Source organism: Podarcis erhardii (assembly GCF_964252035.2).
Source record: "Podarcis erhardii genome assembly, chromosome: 4".
Classification (NCBI taxonomy): domain Eukaryota; kingdom Metazoa; phylum Chordata; class Lepidosauria; order Squamata; family Lacertidae; genus Podarcis; species Podarcis erhardii.
Window position 1 is genome coordinate 103,043,095 of NC_138508.1, and position 21,740 is coordinate 103,064,834.

Here is a 21,740-nt window from a genome sequence, read left to right on the forward strand (position 1 = left end):
ATAGCATTTCGTCACAACTTGGGCAGTTTTTAGGCCTTGGCAAGGTATCCTTTAGTCTAACATCAAGTCAGGGGGCATGCATTCATGCTCCCTCCCCATGCAGCGGCGTTTGCAGGGCCCGTTAAAGAGGAAAAAACTGGGAATGTCTGGCCCTAGAGAGGCAGCATGTAGGTCAAACTTCCGGGACGAGGTCAGTGGAAGGACATGCTGTGTAAGTATGTGCTTTGCAGTCCCCTCTCACTGGACCTCATCTGCCTGCATAACCTCAGCCAGGTGGGCTGAGAGGGTTACCTGCCAAGGCCTGTGTCAAGTTTCCCACTTCTGAAGTTCAATAAAGTTATGGACAATTTGAACCCATACTCTGGTCTCATGTCTCATCATTTGGGGTAAGGGGTAGGCACCACAGACAGGATTAGACCGTGTGCCCGCAAACGATAACAGAGGGAGGGACCTGGTGCAGAGAGCTAGAGAGTGAAGGAGGGGCTGCAAGCCAGTTCAAACAACTGCTTCATTTAGATAAGTTTGACTTTAGGAGTCTCCTTGAGTTCTTAGTTTCTTTATTAAGGAAAGCAAAACAAACTGCAAGTTAGCTAAGCGTCTCTCTTTCTCTGACCTGCAAACAACCTGCTCTGCCTATACCACCCTATACCTATAGATCTCAGGGAAGTTTGCAGCAAGTTTCCATGTGATACACCTTCAGTTATTCACTATGCTAGTCATTAGTTGTCCATGAATGTGTAAAATAGCCCTCTGATGCCTCTAGGTAGGAGAAGCCGCAGAAGTATGCTATACTAGTTAGGGATATGCCTCATATCACCATCCTGAACTTATTTAGAGATAGGATTTTAGCCATCTGCTCTGGAACAGACTGGCTTAAACCTAAATATTAGGTCATTACATTCTCAGGCAATGGTAGGGGAGTCATTTGGAAAATTGAAAGCAGAGACTTAATGAGAGATAGCATCTTTTATTCTGAGTTTTTTGACATGATGGATAGATCTCTTGACAGAGTGCAGATAGGTAAGTTGAAAGTATAGGTAACATTTTTCTAATGTAGCAACATTAATTAGCTTCACATGCTAGTTGCTAAATCATCAATGCCATTATAAGGGCATGGGCACACTGTGACCTTTGCTTTATACTTATCCTTGCAAATTGTGCATGTCATGGTTCTATTTTTTCTATATACTTCCATGGGATATTTTTGAAGGTGTTTCCATTTTGCTTCCTTTTCATCTCCCGTTTGTGTTCTGCAATTGCTGCTATCCTTGCTGCTGGCAAAGGCACTCTTGCTTGATAAAGTTGCCACTTCTGCTATCTGTAGATGTGTTATGAAACCAAAGGCAGATTCTGAGTCTGCAACAGAGGAACTTACATTGTGTATTTCAGGATACAGTTATTTTGTTTATATTTTCCCAGTAGTCTTTTGATCATCGTGATGCTATCTCCATTGGTGGCAGTTTAATAACTGTACTTGTCACTTATCTTCATGTTTCATATCTGGCACACGATCCGATTTAAAAAAACAAAAACAACAACAACACACACACTTGTCTTAAATTTGCTTCTCACTATTGCACTTCTGAAGTTTACTCTTTTAATCTGTTTTTGTCAGCTTGCTGGCATTTTTTTCTTCTTCCAAGCGTGTATCAGCTGCATCAGCTTTCATATCAGCTTTCATTATGGTTAAAGCACTTAATGTGAGGATGATTTGTGCATATTCCTTAGGGAAGTTGGGATGCTCGTGATTCAGGAAAACATGAATATAAAGCTTATTTTTATTGGGAGGCAGAAAGGTGTAATTTGCTTTGTTAATAAGTTACTTGCTCTGCACATGTGATGTCTGTATTTTTCATGTGATGATTGAAGCAAGTGACAGTGACTAACATGTAATAAGGCATTATGGACACAATTGTAACATCACCTCATATGGAAGGAACCTGAGGAAAATCTGTCTAGCTGAGTATTGATCCAATACACAGCAATACTAAGGTCTATCTCATTCAGCATTGCCTAGGAACCCCTTAACCAACTTCTTTTTTTAGAAGTTAACTCAGCTAATTGTTCACCACCAGTGGGAAAAGTAAATGGATGGTGTTTTGAAACAGAACCACAGCAAGGGCTGAGAGGGAAATGATCTGAGAATAGGAAAGGCAGCCATTTTGACTAAACAATTAAGCTCCACTGAAGCTCACAAATACAAAGATGATCAGCAAAGAAGAGTACTCTTAATTATTACTCTTATTATTATAAAGATGGGGAGGGGGACTTTTCCCACAATTTCCAACTGCAGCCCCCTACCAACTGACAGTAGCGTAGCTAGGAAGGGGCAGAGGGGCAGGCTGCTCCAGGTGATGCTTTTTTGGCACTTTTGTGGGGAGGCACCTCCGCAGAAGATTTGGGAGTGAGCGGTAAATGTCCATATTCCCAATGCATTTAAAGGGAATGGGAGAGCCAGGGACATGACTGCGGGAAAGGGGGTCCTCCCCCCTGCCGCTTCCTCTTCCCACCCCATTTGAGAGGCAAAATCAGGGGAGCAGGTCCTGAAATGAGGTAAGATAGCAGAGGAGCCTTGCAGAAAGCCACAGCCGCTTCTTGGCTCCGGCAAGGGAAGGAGGCTGTGAGAAGGGAGCGCTGAAGGTGAAATGGGCATTGCTGGAGAGAAGGAAGGGCAAATGGGAAAGTTGGCCAGTAGGGTGAATGTGTGCCTGGGGAGTGGGAGCCACTGGGCGGCTTCCTCCCTTGTCTTTCCTTGCTGTGCTGGCAGCAATGGCCTCCTCTGGATCCTTTGCTTGCCCAGTTCAACCTCCACCGTGCTCCGTCTTGGGACTCTTATGTGGTCTGTTGCTGTTTTGAGAGGAAGTCAGGCAACAGCTGCACTGAAGCTGATGGTGGAGAGGAGTCAGCACTTGATCCTAACCGGCCACTCCTGCATCATAAGGAGGGACCACCCCGCAGGCGGCTGAGATCTGCAGTGGCCACACCTGGAGCTCCCAGGTGAGGAAGAGCGAGAGGGGTGGCAAACTCAGTGGGCGGCAAAAGCCCTAGCAATGCCACCTTGGACTGAACTATTTGAACTGCTGTGCAGAACAGTCCTCTGGGGCTGTGAATGGCTCACTGCTACCAAAGCAGCCAAAAAGAAAGGGTTTGTCTGATAGGGGGTGGGGGTCCTAGAAACTGTGCTCAAGGCACAGACATGACAGCGGGGAGTGAGCAAGTTCAGAGAAGGTGTGAAGGTGGCTGCTTCTGAGCTTAGGGTTGCCATATTCCGAAGCCCCAAAACCTGGACGTGTTTGGGGCACACACCCCCACCAGCCCACATCTCCCTCCCTCACCCCTCCCTGCTGCTGACCCCTTCCTCCCCTCCCCTCTCTGACCTTTGATGTCTTCTGCCTCCTGCTCTACAGACGATGGGAGGCCGAGTGGCTCCAAGAAGGCCATGCCAGAAAAGGCCACTGGAAGCAATGCCAGGCCAAGCACCACCCACAGAGTGACCCACAAGTCCTGGCAGCCACCAGAACACCTACCAGCTGCTGCTTCCAAATAAATAAATAAATAAATAGAACCCCCAAATCTGGACATTTCATATAGAATACAAAAATCCTTCCAGAGGGCCATGCTGGCCCCACAAAAGAGGACCTGTCTGGGAAAATCCAGACATATGGCAGCCCTATCTGAGCTACTCTTCCTCACATGGATCCCCTTCGACCAATGAAGAGGAATGTTGGCCTTGAAAGGCCACTCAAGGCCCACACAATGCAAGGAAAGGGGGGACACAGAAGCCCAAGTCTCGATTGAGCTGAATGCTCATGCAGCCTCCCCAGGCTGTCTCAGTGAGAAGGGGGGGCCATGCTGTGGAGGGGGCTCCAACAGCCTCATCTCCCCTATGGGGCAAATTACCCCACATGACCCCTGTGGGAGAGTCCATCTCTCCTTCTTGCAGCGGAGGAGGGTGTGGCGAATGTGTTCCTATGGGGAAGGAACAGAATTGTCCAAAGGTGCCAGATGTTCAGAGCTCAGATGACCAGATTCCCAGGTGGTTACATACATACTGTGATAAATTGGTACCTCGGGTTAAGAACTTAATCTGTTCCGGAGGTCCGTTCTTAAGCTGAAACTGTTCTTAACCTGAGGTACCACTTTAGCTAAAGGGGCCTCCCACTGCCGCCATGCGATTTCTGTTCTCATCTTGAAGCAAAGTTCTTAACCCGAGGTACTATTTCTGGGTTAGCAGAGTCTGTAACCTGAAGCATATGTAACCTGAAGCGTCTGTAACCCAAGGTACCAGTGTACTTGGCAAATGGATAGCTTTTATCCTAAAAGAATCTTTACTGGTGGTGATTAAGTTTTAGAATGTCTTGCAACATTTTTTTCCACCTTCCTCTGTAGCTGTCTGTGTGAAAATAAGATTGCCATTCTACACAATTTTGTCTTCAACAGATTTCAGTGTTGATTTGTCTGCCAGATGGCATCATCTTTTGTTTTATGACACAAACAAATGCAATTGCATTTGTATTTGTATTAAATTTTAATCATTTGCTTCACTGCATAGAATAATTTGCTCATTTTTTTCTTTTATTTAATCTTTGTAAGGTACAAATCACCTTATATTTAGCATAGCCATACTGTAATACTTAACATTAATAAAACAGATATGTCACAGCAAGCAAGCTGCTAATTTTGCTCCTTGGTTGTTGTTTTTTAAAAAACTAACATTGTACGTATATGTGTTGTTTGATGTATATAACACAACTAACCTCAATTAACATTTCTAAACCTAATGTCTGCTATCAGAAATAACTGCTATGTTACTAATTTAGGGTTTGAAAAGTGCATGGGTTGTGGGCGGGGCCAATAGGTGAGGAGGTGGAACCTGGTTAATGGGGGCGTTTTAAAAAACCCATGTGAAAATTCCTAGCTTATTCAACAAAATACCTCATGATGAACCAGAACAAAACTTACTGAACAGGCAGGTAAAATCCAGGTAACATAGTATGAAGAAATATATAGACTGTTTCATAAGCTATTACAGGCAGCAAGGCAAAAAGTGGAGCTAGTGGATACATTAGGGATTTGCATCATCTATGCATCTCAAAACCATGAGGTACGTTGGGGTGCTATGGGAGCAAACTCTCATGTCGCCAAGTCACATAACACCATTTACTGAGTTTTGACTGTGAGATCAGGGCATAAGTAGCAGATTTAGAGTATTGGGGTGGCCTGCTTCTTTTCCCAATTATTCTTTTTCCTAGCAAACAAAAACCATAGCTCTGTTTCTTTTTTCTTCACAGGGGGTACTTCCATGAATGTGGGGGCATGGGAGAACAGAGAGGAAAAATAGTGACGTTTGTTTGTGAAATCACCTAGCGCGATAGCCTGGATCTGTTAGTTTATTTGTTAATGGAATGGGGGGAATTGCATAGAGAAAACTTATCCCTCTCTCAGAACACTATGGACACCTATTGAAGCTGCATGTGGTAAGAAAGTATTTCTTCACACAACATACAGTCACACTGTGGAGGCAGTGATGGCAACCAACCTAGAAGGCTTTAAAAGACAAATTCATGGAGGACTATTGATGATCCTCCCACAGCTAGGAGACTCAATGCTTCTCATTACTAATTACTTGAAACCATGGGTGTGTGATCAGGAGGACGCTGTGATCAGATTCTGCTCACTGGTTTCCCATAGGCATTTGGTTGACAACTGTGAAAACAGGATGCTAGACTAGATGGGTCACTGGCCTGATCCCAAAGGCCCCTCTTATGTTCTAAGGAAGAGAAGTATGCCTGTACCAAACTTTCAATAAGAAGAGTAGCTTCAGAACTTTTAGTGTTAGAAACATTTTGGCAAAATCCATACATTACCCAGAAATGACAGCATTGTTCTGATGACTTATTACAGTAACGATTAATTCACAACTTACAACATATCTAGGAAACATCCTGCTTTTTTAAGTTGCCAGCTTTCCTGCTGTGCTTCATGAACTCTAAATCCTTTAAAAAAAAAAAGATTTGTGGAATCCTCCTTTTCCCATCATCTTCTGTTAGAAAGTAATCTAGAGCCAACATGCTACAAAATGTGTTACCTGAAATAGCTGAGTCCATTCTGGGAGTCCCTCCTCCCTCACCTCTTCAATTTGCTCTAGAGTGTTAAATAGCAATCTACAGGTTCGTCTCCCCTATTCCCTAATTCCCATTTTCCACGCATAGGAGTTAATGGGGTTATAATTTTGTAATTAAAGTAGATAATTTTAATTTCTCTGATGACTCCTTATTATGATAATCTTGTTAAGATTATGGCGTTCGTTTGTTGCTGTCTATGATCATTTGGCTTTTGTGGAGGTTCTGTGTGCTACTGAGCCACTATATAATTAAACTGAGAATGCTCCAGCCAGCAAACGTCTTGCTGCTAATGGAAGACCAAAAGAAGATTTAACTCTGTGTAAACCTATTAAGTGATTCAGACACAGAAAATATTGTCAGCTGTCCACATTTTGAAAATAGTACCCATTAATAAAGTATCCAATTTCACATTTAATAAAAAAAAATCCTCCCTGATTAAGTATTAGAGCAGGCATCCTTGAGAAAATGTGCCATAAAAATGTGATGATTTAAAACTAATTATTTCAAATACTGCGGTGAGTTTCATAACAAGTTCCAAATGTTACCATAGGACAATGTAAGCTATTGACTCATGAAGCGCAAAGGTCTGTGACTTTGTGGACTAATTCATACCTGACATTCTTTTGTTCTTCATCATCACATATTTACAAATCCTGGGCTGTTAGAGCAACTGAAGGTTCCCAAGATATATTGCTCCAATTAGAGACATATTGAGCATTCCTGATATTCTCCAATAATGGTCCCCTTGGTCTGAACATATAAAAGCTCCAGAATATGAGGGAAGAGGGTCAGTATCATTGTCATCCTAGGACCGGGCATGGCGGTACCTTCTCAAGAAGCACATTGGTTCCTTCTGGCTTGTCCTAGCAGTAGACACTTTGAAGTGAGAAAGAAGCCAGATTCTGACCTTACTGGAGGAGGATACCTAATCTCATCCCAAGTACTGTTATGTGTTCATTTCTCTCTGCATCTTTGATTGCATGCTGAACTTTTTTTAGAGCTGAACCTTGGTCTGTCTTCATAGATCCACCCTCCATAACTTTTATCTTCTTGGCCATGCCCAAGTGCGATAGAATATTGGGAATTAGCCTTTTTATGTCAGTAAATGTGACGTGTGTTGTGTGTTGTGAATTGAGCAGATGGTTCACACAATCCAGTGCACACTTTTATAGAGATCTATCCAACACAAAGCAATGAGGCTGGCCATTGATTCAATAACCAGGTGGTGAAATGGGACGAAAATAGCACGAAATAGTGACAAGAATCATCATTGGAACAACCTTCATATAATTACTTTCTGCAATGTCCCACTGAAATTAATGATAATTGAACATGAGAAGTTTCTATCAGTACATCCTTGGGATTCCTAATGAGATAAATATTTTTTTTAAAAAAAACAACAGAAAGGTACAACACTAAGATGGAGTTATTGTGTTATGTCGTATTCTTTTTATAAACCAATTTATACCCTCTCTGTGTGTGCCAGGATTTGATATAAACCTGTCTTTTATCTTTGCGCTTTTAAATAAGCTCATACTAAAACTGTAGATAACACTGCAGAGAATGAAGTCTAATAAATTTGCTTCTTTAGGATAAATGTGGCATTTGATAATGTAATAAATGTCTAATGTGGGAATCAGCAGTAGAATCCCTAGTGTAATTTCACTGCATTGCGGACAGTAAAATTTCTTGGGGAAAAGCTTACCCCTGTGGACACACAGTAATTGGATATGACTCTCATATATAGACTGAGTACCGAGGAGCATTCCATGGGGATTATTGTAATGTCTTTAAAAAGGTAGAGAGGTATCATCATGTAATGTGTGTGTGTTCTACAAAGTAACTTTTTGATTTGCAGCATTAAAGAAGATATCTGTTTGCTTTTCTTGAAGGAGTTCACCAACAGAATCTGTTTAAATTTTAGTGCAGAAACCTTCACACAATGATTTCTGAATAAGAATGAAACCTTTTAAAAAAAAGAAGACAGAGAAGCATATGAACGGATACCCACTATCACTCTCAGACCGGGTGTCACAATACAGTCATACCTCGGGATGAATACTCTTCAGCTTAAATATTTTCGGGTTGCGCTCCACAGCAACCCGGAAGTAATGGAGCGCGATACTTCCGGATTTTGCCGCTCACGCATGTGCAGAGGCTCAAAATTACATCGCTTCAGGATGCAAATGGGGCTCTGGAACGGATCCCATTCACATCCAAAGGTACCACTGTACAGCATCCTCAGGCCACATAGGTTCCCACAACCCACCTCTGAGTAGCACCGTATGGCTGAGTCTGGGAACTGGCATTTTAATTGACCCCAATGTCCCCAATGTAGTGTTGATCCAGAGCACTGTGGAAAACTAAAATGGTGACTCAGTTGCTGTAGCCAGGGTTCACCAGCAAAGAAGGAGATGCACAAGAAGGCACTTTGTCAAGACACCCTCAAACCTGGACCCTTCCCTACAGAAAATCCAGGGTTTTCTTACTTACAAGAGCCATATTTGCCAAGAAATGATAAGCATGAATCCAGATAAGGAGATTTTTATGTGAAACCAGCTTATGGCTTGGCTTTATTTACCTTTTGCCTTTGCAAGCTTTGTGTTGGGGAATACCTTAAAGGGGAAGGCAGAGATCATTGCCACATCATCTCTAGTTGCCTACTTTGATGAGAAAATTGAGGCCAGCTTCAGCTCCTTCCCTAGCCTCCATCTTCTGTCCTTAAAGCCCATTCTATGTGACACTCCATTTACTCCTTCCCATTTGTACACTTTTTAACATGCACCATAAACTCCTCCTGTTCCTGTACCTTATCCTCCATTTTCTTGCATAAAAAATAACAAGGCAAGGAAGGATTCTCTGAGTTCTTTGTGTTGCTATTCACTGGTAAGATTTCATGGCTACTACTGTATTGCAAACTGAACATACAAGCAGTGGCGTAGCGTGGGGGGTGCAGGGGGGCGGCCACACCGGGCGCAACATCTGGGGGTTAGGGTTAGAGGGCGCAAATCCACGGGTTAGGGGGCGCAAATTACTTGCCTTGCCCAGGGTGCTGACAACCCATGCTACGCCACTGCATACAAGATTAAAATGCTGCCACATTGTACCTGCTTATTGCTTTGTGTGCCAAGGACCCATGACCCAATCACTGCCAATATAATGAAATAACCAGACGAGACAGCAGTATATAGATTTTGGGGTTCAAAGGGGTCACAGATGTGAAAGGTTTGGCATAGGCATTACGTAAAGCCATTTAATTAACTCCAGCCCATCTTCTGGGAGCCTATCTAAGGGTAAACCACAACTTGGGGAGGGGCCTATGATATCTCCAAGGGCACCTGCTGGAGGAGTTCTATGGTCCTAGCCCCCATCTGGGCATTGGACAGAAGCAACTCCTCAGGGATCCTTTCAATAGGATACTCTTAACCAAGGAGGGACAGGCGGAGGCTACAACCTCCCCTCCAGTCCAGACTAAGGTTTACCCAATGCCTAACCTTACAAAGTTGTGATGATTGCTATAAGGTAGGTGAACACCAAGTGGCCACTGCCAATTAGCCAAGTGGAAAAATTCCTGCCTGGCCTCAAATACGGCAGCAGACAATGTCCATAGCAACATCTAGCACAGGCATAGGCAAACTCCAGATGTTTTGGGACTACAACTCCCATCATCCCTGACAAATGGTCCTGTTAGCTAGGGATGATGGGAGTTGTAGTCCCAAAACATCTGGAGGGCCTATGCCTGATCTTGCATGAAAGAAGATCATATGAAAATGGGGGTGGGGGAGCCGACAGGAAAAGAACCTGAATAAATAAATAAATAAATAAAAACAATCTAGAGTTCTTCTTCAGCGCTCTCCAGGGAATATGTTGCACAGCCTCACATCTTGCAAAGCCCATAATCCTAGAGAAACAGAAATATAGAAACAGACATCTGTAATGGACAGGAACAATAGAGAAATGTGAAGCTTTGTAGGGGCCCTGATCCAAATTGTGGGAAGATTTATAGATATACTTCTGCTCAGTGTGGAGGAGACATTTGAATATCTATCTCCAGTTGTCCTCATTATCTGCTTCCTGCACAGAGCTGATTACCAGCCCTTATACATACAAATAATAATTTGTGATACGGTTTCTCAGTTAGTCTAACATATCTTGTGTTCTCCAGAATTGTTATTTTATCTAAAATATCACTAATAGAAAAAAACAGGATCAGATACAAGTATTTTCTTGTTAACTTTTCTGAAATGCATCTGGAAACACTTCATTGTCCTTAAGACAGTTTGAAGTGGCTCATATGAATCTAACAATTACAAAGACCAATAAACCAGCAGCTACTTGCATAGCAAATGAGCCTTATTGTAACTGATTAGCATTATTAATATTGTATAGCGATTTTAATGTGTGCAAAGGGTTACGGTCTATTTTCTTAACGTACTCTATTCTTTTTTACACACCACACCCTATCCCCTGTCCCCAATTTAGTGGCCAAGTTCCATCAAAGCTGGTTGTGTAGGATATTTCTTATAGCTTACTCTTACAGCACTGGAAATCTCTCATAGAGGTAGTTAACCAGCTCCCAGGTTGTGCATGCTGGGTGTGAGGATTCACATGACTGAATACTCCTTCATACAAAAAGAAAAACCCTACCCTGCATCTAGGATGTGATGGGAAAGGCTAGAGTAGACCCTTTTCACAACATGGTGTGCTACAGTATAGGTTCAGTATGCATCAAAACACAATGCAAAAACTCTAAGCTCTACCTCTCTTTCAAATCAGAACCAGTGAAGGCGGTGAAGGTCCTGTGTGAGTGCCTGGAGGCAGTTGGAGGATGGATGGCGGCTAATGGATTGAGGTTGAATCCTGACAAGACAGAAGTACTGTTTTGGGGGGACAGGAGGCGGGCAGGTGTGGAGGACTCCCTGGTCCTGAATGGGGTAACTCTGCCCCTGAAGGACCAGGTGTGCAGCCTGGGAGTCATTCTGGACTCACAGCTGTCCATGGAGGCACAGGTCAATTCTGTATCCAGGGCAGCTGTCTACCAACTCCACCTGGTGTGCAGACTGAGACCCTACCTGCCTGCGGACTGTCTCGCCAGAGTGGTGCATGCTCTAGTTATCTCCAGCTTGGACTACTGCAATGCACTCTACATGGGGCTACCTTTGAAGGTGACCCGGAAACTACAACTAATCCAGAATGCAGCAGCTAGACTGGTGACTGGGAGCGGCCGCTGAGACCATATGACAACGGTCTTGAAAGACCTACAATGGCTCCCAGTACGTTTCCAAGCACAATTCAAAGTGTTGGTGTTGACCTTTAAAGCCCTAAACGGCCTCGGCCCAGTATACCTGAAGGAGCGTCTCCACTCCCATCATTCTGCCCGGATGCTGAGGTCCAGTGCTGAGGGCCTTCTAGTGGTTCCCTCATTGCAAGAAGCAAAGCTACAGGGAACCAGGCAGAGGGCCTTCTCGGTAGTGGCACCCGCCCTGTGGAATGCCCTCCCATCAGATGTCAAAGCAATAAACAACTACGTGACATTCAGAAGACATCTTAAGGGAAGTTTTTAGGGAAATTCAGGGAAGTTTTAGGGAAGTTCAGGGAAGTTTTTAATGTGTAATATTTTAGTGTATTTTTGGTGTCTGTGGAAGCCGCCCAGAGTGGCTGGGGAAACCCAGCCAGATGGGCGGGGTACAAATTAATTATTATTATTATTATTATTATTATTATTATTATTATTATTATTAATATTATTAATATTAATATGCAGGGTAAAACACACACACCAACCCCCTCTATGTCTTGCTTTGCTGCCCTATTTGCAGGCCGCAAAACAGAAGAGATTGGGGCCTGTATTTAGGGTACTGACAGTGTTCAGGATAGGCAAATTCATTTTTTTCCTTCCCAAATCCAGAAAGTTCTTCTGATTAAGCAACCTGGCAGCCCCTAACTGGTTTCAGCCCACATCCCATCAATGGATTATTTGCCTCAATGTACATTATTTTGTGTTTAATGAAAAGTGATTCACATTTCCTTAAAACAAAAAACAAAAAAACCAACCCTTCATATATCTGAGAGAGATCCTTTTGGAGCTCTTCACAATTTTCTTGATTTTTTTTTAACCTTTCAGAACCAGGTAGTGACTTTGCAGATTTCGTTAATCTGTGGTAGAGATTTTTCCAAACTTGTATTATAGCTTTTAAAATAACCTCCAAGAACCCAGCTGCCTCATTTCCAAAAAGTTAGGATAGTTGAAGTCACCTATTAATACCTATTAATACAACTTTTCCTCTTTTGGATACTTCCTTGATTTCATTCTTCATCTCAAGATTGGGCTGGACATTTTGATTAATGGGACGACAGCACACGGACTCTGTGGAGTTTGTCCCTTTTGAGATTTCTAGCCTGCTGGATTCAGTGCCCTCTTTGACTTGCAGAATGTCACTGTCTTCAGTACACCCTTCTGTGTCCTTCCCACTGGTTTTCTCTATTCCACCAGGTTTCCATTATGCTCACTATATCAATGCCAAACAGTCCAGTTCATTCATCTTGGCTTGGAGGCTTCTAGCATTAGCTTCGCATACTGTTTTTCTCTTCAACTGCCTTTGGCAATTACTTGCTTTGGCCTCTCTGAGGGCTCATCCACACTAACCTTTGCTCTGTGCTTCCTAGGTAGAGAACCAGCCTTTCCAGGTCTGTATCAGAGCTTCTTTTTCTTTTCTTTTCTTTTTGTTCCCCCCAGTGCTCTCCCCAGGAAAACCTATGTTTTACCACTGAATCAGAGTAAATGGCAACCTGCAGAAAACCTGATTGTCATTTGCTCCAATTCAGCGCTAAAGTGTGTGTTTTCAAAACCCATGCAGGCACAGACCTGGAAAAACCCAACTTGTGCCTAGAAATATAGCACAAAAAGAGGCACTTTCAATGCCTAGTTCTACACCTCCTCCATTTAAATTTCCAACTTCATTTCAGGGGGGAGATTTGTTCTGAATCAGACCTCCACCCAGCTCTTGTTGACTTTGTCCCCACAATCTTTGCCACCTTTTTTATCTTAAGCACCAACAATCTGGCTCCATCCCAGTTCAAGAGGACCCCATTCATTTTGTTCAGGCCCATCTTGTCCCTGAATGTTCCCCAGTGCCTAACAAATCCATGAGGGCTCCTTCTGAACACAGTCATCTCAACCATGAGAGTCACACTTTTTAAAGGGAATGATGAGGAAACAAACTGAATTCTGAGAGAAGGCTAAAGAAATTTGGCAATAGTAGATAACAAAGCTAACAAAATGAATTTCAGTAGGGACAAATGTAGGGTTCGGCACTTAGGCAGGAAGAACCAGATGCACAAATATAGGATGGGGGACACCTGGCTTACTAGCAGTACATGTGAAAAGGATCTAGGGGTCTTGGTGGATCACAAGCTGAACATGAGTCAACAGTGTGATGCCGCAGCAAAAAATAGCTAATGCTATTAAAGGCTGCATCAACTGAAGTATAGTGTCTGTATCAAGAGAAGTAATAGTGCCACTCTATTCTGCCTTGGTCAGATCACACCTGGAATACTGCATCCAATTCTGGACACCACAGTTTAAGAAGGATGCTAAAAAGTTGAAATGTGCAGAGGAAGGCAACCAAGATGATCAAGGGTCTGGAAACCAAGTCCCATGAGGAACATGTTTAGCCTGGAAAAGAGGGGACTGAGAAGAGATATTATAGCCATCTTTAAATATATTAAGAGCTGTTACATGGAAGGGGGAGCAAGCTTGTTTTTTTCCTGGGGGGGGGGTGGGGAACAAGGGTGGTAGGACTCGAACCAATGGCTTCAAGTTACAAGAGAAGAGATTCCAACTAAACATCCGGAAGAACTTTTTGACAGAAAGTAAAAGCCTTTCGATGGTGGAACGATCTTTCTTGGGAGATTGCGGACTCTCCTTCCTTGGCTTTTAAGCAGAAGATGGATGGCCACCTGTCATCAATACTTTAGTTGAGATTCCTGCATTGCAGGGAGTTTTAGATGATCCTTGGGGTCCCTTCCAACTCTTCAATTATATGATTCTATGATGTCTTAGAGATGTTTGTATTCAACCTGTTGTTGTTGTTGTTGTTGTTGTTGTTGTTGTTGTTGTTGTTGTTGTTGCTATACCTAGCATAGAAAGGGCAGACTACAAACATTCACAGCAATATTAAACCAGAGATAGACTATATGATTATCTCTGTATATTCATGAACTTCAGCTCCCATCACCTCAGCCAACATGACCAATGGGCAAGAATGAGGGAAGTTGCTGTTGAAGATGGCTGTCTCCAGTTTAAACTGTTGCTATGGATGCTATGTAGAGTTAAAAAGAATTATAGGTGCAATAGGAGCTATGTTACAAACAATATTGAAATGTTTGTTTCATTTGGAAAGGTTTTATTTGTTGGTTATCACTTCTATTGCCTTTTAAGTCACTGGAGTTTGGTTTAATGCTTTTAACCATTAATCTATCCGTTAAATCAATTAAAACTTAATTTGAAACCATAAACCAAATAATACTTACATGTTGACTTAGCTGATCAGAGCATATTACAGACAAAAGTTTCAGCTTAACAAAACTTAGTGACTTGATTGTGGTACCCAGTCAACAAAAGCAACTATTTCACTAATAATCTTTTACAGAAATAGCTTAGTTCCAGTCTGTGAGATGGAATTTGCCAGTGTTAGACTAATGCATTTATCACAAACCAAGTGCAGCTAGAAGCTGGAAGCTTAGTCGTTTCCTACAAATACAGTACTCTGTCACTGAAGACGCTAGGAAGCACTTTGCCTGTTCTACTTAATGAACCACAGCAAGCGGGGCTTGGAGGCTAGTAGTATTGTGTGTGGTTTAGCGTCATTAAGTTTACTGAGGTGAAGGTTACATTCATTTTTGTGGAAATGCAATAAAAATGCACTCTTTTGTGATTATAAAGTTTATCACTGAATAAAAGGAAGAGATAGATGCAACCTTTTACGTTTAAATATTAATAGCCTAATACACAAGCGATTCCTAAGTAAAACAGGCCAATTTGGTGTTTTACTTTTTCCAATTATGTGAGAAATCCCCCTCTGCAAATTTCCAGTTAATACTGCATAAGAGCATTAAGCCACTTAGAGAACAATCCCATGCAGGTTTACTTAGAAGCAAGTCCCATGGTAGTCTATGAAGCTCTCTTCTTAGTTTTAATCTCCAAGGCAGGGGTGAGTAGCTAACCTGTGATCTTCCTGACCTTATGGGACTACAGACTCCACCTTCCCTGACTATTATGCATCCTGGCTGGGACTGAAGAGAGCTGGACTCCAGCAACACCTGGAGAACCATGGTTGGCCATCTCTGCCTAAGGACTGCAGGCAGCCTTGCAATGAAATTATGTGCATGTCTACTCAGAAGTAAGCCCCACTGATTTCAATAAAGCTTACAGGTGTGCAGGTATAGGATTGTAGCCTAAATTACACAGGTAGGCTAATGATACAATCCTACATGCTGGCTCCCTCAGCCTGAAGAAAAATGAGCGCCGTACCCCATAGTCACCTTTGACTGAACTTAACCATTCAGAGATCATTTTCCATGTTAATGTGCAACCTAATACCTGTTATGGCGGTTGGGTTTGTTATGCTGTATGTTGCCAAGTATGAAAACCCATAAAATAATTTTTGATAATACAGTGGTACCTCGGGTTACATACGCTTCAGGTTACAGACTCCGCTAACCCAGAAATATTAACTCGGGTTAAGAACTTTGCTTCAGGATGAGAACAGAAATCGTGCTCCGGCGGTGCAGCGGCAGTGGGAGGCCCCATTAGCTAAAGTGGTGCTTCAGGTTAAGAACACTTTCAGGTTAAGAACGGACCTCCAGAACGAATTAAGTACTTAACCCGAGGTACCACTGTAATATAATAGAAGCCCTCTACACTACTGTATCTCGTGACAGGCCTCAACCAGGGAAAATGCAATGGCATAGTTTCAGAGATATCCTTTTGGCTAGATCTGCTACCAACATAGGCAAATACATCTCTCCAGGCCCTATGCTGACATTACATTATCTTAACCACAGAGGTGGTATGAATTAAAACTCTTTCACCGAATTAAATGAAGAGCAAAAACAAATATGACAACCACACCTCCTCCTCTCTATGATGACACAGCACAGGATTCAGATTAACTCTGTTTTCAATCACAGCCCAGGACTAGCTAAAAGATATAAATCCCTGACAAGGAAGCCATAAGCCAGACGACAGGGAGCATGGCATGGAGCTATATCTTAGTGCACACTTAACACACAAGGCAAAAGTTTAGTGATAGGAATTATGGAGAAAGGGAAGGCTTCAGAACACCTGTATGAAGCATATATAGCTAACAAGACTTCTCAGAACTCTTACAGTTCATTGCCATCAGCATGTTTCTCAAAGATTGATAGGAATTGGCAATGTTGCCGCGGATGAGGTTAGCAGAAACTATTTGTTCTGAATTTCTTCTTTTTCTCTACTTTTGTGCTGGGATGGCATTGTACCAGCATAAGTGAGCTGCCAGTTTATCACACAAGTTAAATCCTTAATATCTGGAGAGCTTGTGTGACCTATAGCAGTGTAATAGGAATTCTATGGTCTTAGATATATGGTAATGTTCATAAGTGTACCAACCAAGCACATACATAGATCAGGACAGGAAGGCCAACCTGGAACCATTTTGATTCCTAAACTGAGCAAATGTTTTCTCTGCAAGGTCAAACTGGAAAAGCCTCCCCATTGTCTTTTCCTTCACAAATCCTGTCTTAAGGACACATTTAAGATATGAATAGGGTGTGAGCCTGTGACCTGGCCCAGGAACTAAGTATTTATCATTACAAAAGACTGGCCAGGCTCCCCAGGGTATCCAAACAAGTAACCTGCCAGACAGGAGATAAACAAGGACAAGAGATAAACAACATTTAAATTTCTGTTTGGACCGCCTTTTCTGTGATGTAGGTGTGATGTATCTGAGAGGTGGTCTTAGGTTACACCCCTTCTGTGATGTATGTATGATGTTTCTGGGGGTGGTTGCCATCTACAGGGTGGCAATTTCAAAAGTCTTTATAAGGCCTTGCACACCATTTTTCTGGGTCCTCTTCCTTTCCTGCATGTGAGGGGAGCACCCTGTTGCAACAGATCAATAAAGATCAAGCTTACTAGCTGCTTTGCTTCTCAATATTCTCTGGTTGGCCTCTGTTATTTTCTCTTACCAATAGGGAACCTATGTAAGGATTCTATATGGGCTATTGGATACCCCATAAGGGAAAAGGGCATTTTTTGTTTACAACAGCAGCTAAGAAAGTAAGCTGTGAATCAGGAACTTTCCTATGCCAATCTCACTTCTACCATTAACTCACAAATTGTGTGTGATTAACCAAGCCTCTTTGTTGCAAATTCCAAAGGCAAATTGACACCAGTGACAAAATGGAACTGTCTTTTATGAAGGTCCTCCCCATTTCCCATGGGCCATCTATATTATTTTAGATTTACATTAGGGAGCAACAACAGAGCCCCGATCAAACGTATCCATTCTTAAGGAAATCAACCCTGAGTGCTCACTGGAAGGACAGATCGTGAAGCTGAGGCTCCAATACTCTGGCCACCTCATGAGAAGAGAAGACTCCTTGGAAAAGACCCTGATGCTGGGAAAGATGGAGGGCACAAGGAGAAGGGGGCGACAGAGGACGAGATGGTTGGACAGTGTTCTTGAAGCTACCAACATGAGTTTGACCAAACTGCGGGAGGCAGTGGAAGACAGGAGTGCCTGGCGTGCTCTGGTCCATGGGGTCACGAAGAGTTGGACACAACTAAACGACTAAACAACAACAACAGAGCCCCTGTGCTTAATAATGTCCAATCCATGAATAAGCTTCAAGTTCCTGCACCTCCTTTCCTTAGAAGGAGGCTGGAGAATTCCTAATATAGAACTATTCTAGTTTGCCAACAAAGTGCACCACATAATCCCATACATCCCAGAAGATGAAACAAAAAAAATGGGTGTACATGGAGATAGATAAAACTGGAAACACCCCAGCTAAGCATACCAATTCCTCCAAAACAAACAAAGGAAAATCCCCACAACACAGTCCATTTTTTAAAGGAAAAAGGAAAAAGCAGGAAGACTGTCTTCAATTCTATCCCCACTAAGCCTCCTGGTCCACCACCCACTATTCCACCATTCACCCCAAAACATCTAAATAAAGACCTAACAAGCTAAAGGCCTAGACTGCCAAACTGACTTTTACAAAAATGGCAAGCCCATATCAGCATGGAAAATACAAGACAAACTAGGGGGTGCTTAAATGCCTTGGCTGACCCACCACCAACTATACCCTTTTTTGATCAACCCAGCAACAAATTTACACCCTTGGACTACATAGAGGGAGTACAGATCTTACTGCAAGGTCATCTCAAGGGGGGTTGGTTCCCTACAGCAGTGCAACCCTGAGTCCAGCCCATCTCTCCCACCCTCTCTTCAGTTAGGCTGCCAAAATGGTTTATCTCCACTTTCTGGCACCATCCCTCCTAATTCTCCTGTTCCTAACAACTAAGCCTCTTTTATTCATTTTCATGCTAATATCCAGTTCTTTTGATGCTTTGAAGTACTAATGGTTTATCTCCCACCCCTGTCACCTAACAATGGAGTATGCCAGATTTCATCAACACTTGTTGCTTGACTAGGATAAAGGGCTGGTACACACTTAGGGCTTTTACCTAGGTTAATTAAGTCTTCACATGTTAATCGCTGATGCTCAAAAATAGGTTCACAGTTCCAATACACATGGATCTTGATTACATTCTCAAGGTCTGTCACACAGTCTGTACACATAAACACCAATTAAACACCTCAAACCTGTTACATTACCCCCTTCTAATACACATTTGAGACTGTCTTATAACATATCCCAGTTATAACATACAAGTTTTAATTAAATCCTAATATTTACTAAACCTAAACATTCAGCACCATAGATCTATTACAATATGAAGCCCACGGTGCTACTATTTTTTTAAAAAAACAACAACAACCCCATAAATGGAAATCACAATCTCAAATTCTCCTCCCATCCAAAGCAAAGCTGAGGTGTGCTAAGTTACAGGTTGTTAGTCCAGCTATTTCTTGCCTAAGCCCTTGGGAGACTGTAAATGCTGCTTGATCAATGATCAAGTCTATTGAATCAGCAGGATACTCTGCAAAGTAAATATACTTCTGGGTTATCATCGGCATTTGCAGGCAGTTCATCCATTCCAGATCTCCTGCAGTCTCACATCCATATTAAGCTTGAGAAGTGGCAGGAAAGATCCCTTCAGCATTTCACACAAAAATGATAAGTTATCCCAAAGAGCTTTCATAAGATTAGTGAAATTCTGCAGAGGGGTTCCACAGTAGACCTGAAGTATTGTCTAACCATTTGTGTGGAAGTATTAAGACCACCTAGAATCAGAATCATAGAGTTGTGGATTTGGAAGGGACCCTGAGTCCCATCTAGTCCAACCCCCTGCAATGCAGGAATCTCAGCTAAAGCATCCATGACAGATGGCCTTCCAACCTCTGCTTAAAAACCTCCAAGGAAGGAGAGTCCACCATCTCCTGAGTCAGGTGTCCACCCCACCCTTATGTTTGTGCTGCTGGCTATTCCTGCCTAAGTGTAGTACCTTACATTTGTCCCTATTAAAATTCATTTTACTAGTTTGGACCATTCTCCAAATTGCTAAAATCATCTTGAATTCTGTCTCCTGAAGTATTGGCTACCCCTCCCAGTTTCTTGTCATCTGAAAATTTCATGAGCATTCCTTCATTTGATTAATTTAGAAAAATGTTTCACAATACCGGGACCAGGACAAAACCCTATAGCACTCCGCTTGTCACTTTTTTCCAAGGTGACGAGGAACCATTAATGAGCCCTCTTTGGGTTCAGGCAGTCAAGGAGCTACAAATTCACCTAATAGTAACCTCATTTAGCCCACATTTTACCAGCTTCTCCACAAGAATTTCATGGGGGACTTTCTCAAAAGCCACGCTGAAATCAAGCTACAGTACATCAACAACATTCTCCTGATTCATCAAGCTTGTAAGTCTATCAAGAAAATAAATAAGATTAGTCTGGCATGATTTAGAATCGTAGAATCCTTGTTTTTGAGAAACACAACACAACATCATTTTCTAAGTGCTCACAGACCAACTGTTTAATCTGTCCTAGGAACTTTCCTAGTATCAATGTCATGTTGACTGGTTCATAGCAGCCTGGGTCCTCATTTTTTTCATTTCTGTTTTTTATTATTTTAATGCTGCTGTTCTTTAATATCCGTGTTATATCTCCACTTTTATGGTCTTTGCATTATATATTTTATATTTTGCCATGTACTGCCTTGGGAACCTTTGTGTTGAAGAATGGAACCTAAATTTAATTATCTTAATACAATTATAAATAATGTCTGTCAGTTGATAAATAATGTCTGCCAAATGTACCACAGGAACAGGTATCGAGAAGCCAAAGGATTAGCCTTTCTGAGCCAGCAGAAGGACAAGTCTGTGGGATAAGACACAGGTTTTGTATAAAATGAAATTCAGATTCTAGCAATTGATTCACACACAATACTGCAGGAGAAGGCATCACCCAGCTTCCCTGAATCTGAATATGACCAGTGAAGAGCTAATTTAGATCTCCTGTAGCAAACAAAACTGAAATGAGAGTCAGGGCTTCGAAAGTGTACTAACACTAGTAGAGCTGCTTTTTCCAATTGAGGTTTAAATTAGGATAAAGCTGTCTAAATAAAAGATAATTAACATGGTTTCATGGTTTCTAAAGTCTGAAGCCCGGAAATCTGGATTGTGTATGAATAGAAGATGTTGTCAGGAACTGGGCTCCTGTCTACTAAATGAAAGAAGCAAGTTCCCAATAATAAGCAAAGATCAATCATGCAGAAGGAAAAGAGGACTAAAAGTTTCAAAACAAATGTAGTGCTGAAGAAAAAAGGAAGCAAAAAAAAAAGCAGAGGCAGTAAAACTGAAATTTCTACTGTCTGCTGCAAAGCAGTTTTCACATTAATGACTCCTTAAAGGACATTCCTTGACACTCAGACTTTTGCAATAAAATGCTATTAAAAACCTGAAAAGGGCAGAAAATTCTATGGCTACTCAGCAAAAAAAAAAAAAAAAAAAGCATTAAAGATGAACAGGATCCTTTTCTGTAGACAAATACTGCCATCTTCTGTTCATTCAGATATGGCGTTGGCCAGCCAGACCTAACACCTTGGTGGTGGGCTCCTGTCATCATTCCCAGCATAAAATACTATGCACCCATTTTTTTTAAGGGGAACTCAACTTTTTGTTGAAGGACAGGGAAAAAAAAACAATTCCAAAATTTGCCTCTCCAAACACTAAATTTCTCTTACTTAGAATAGCTTAATGAATACAAATGGAAGGGCTCTTAGAATGGTACAGGTGGTTGCTTGCATATGTTGTTATTTTGGCATTGCACCAGAAGCTGCTACCAAGATTAGTGACTGCATGTTTGCCAATGGTGCTATAGCATCATGTTTATGGATCTGAAAGCCAAGAAGACTGTTAAAAGGAGGATACAGTAATTTGAAAT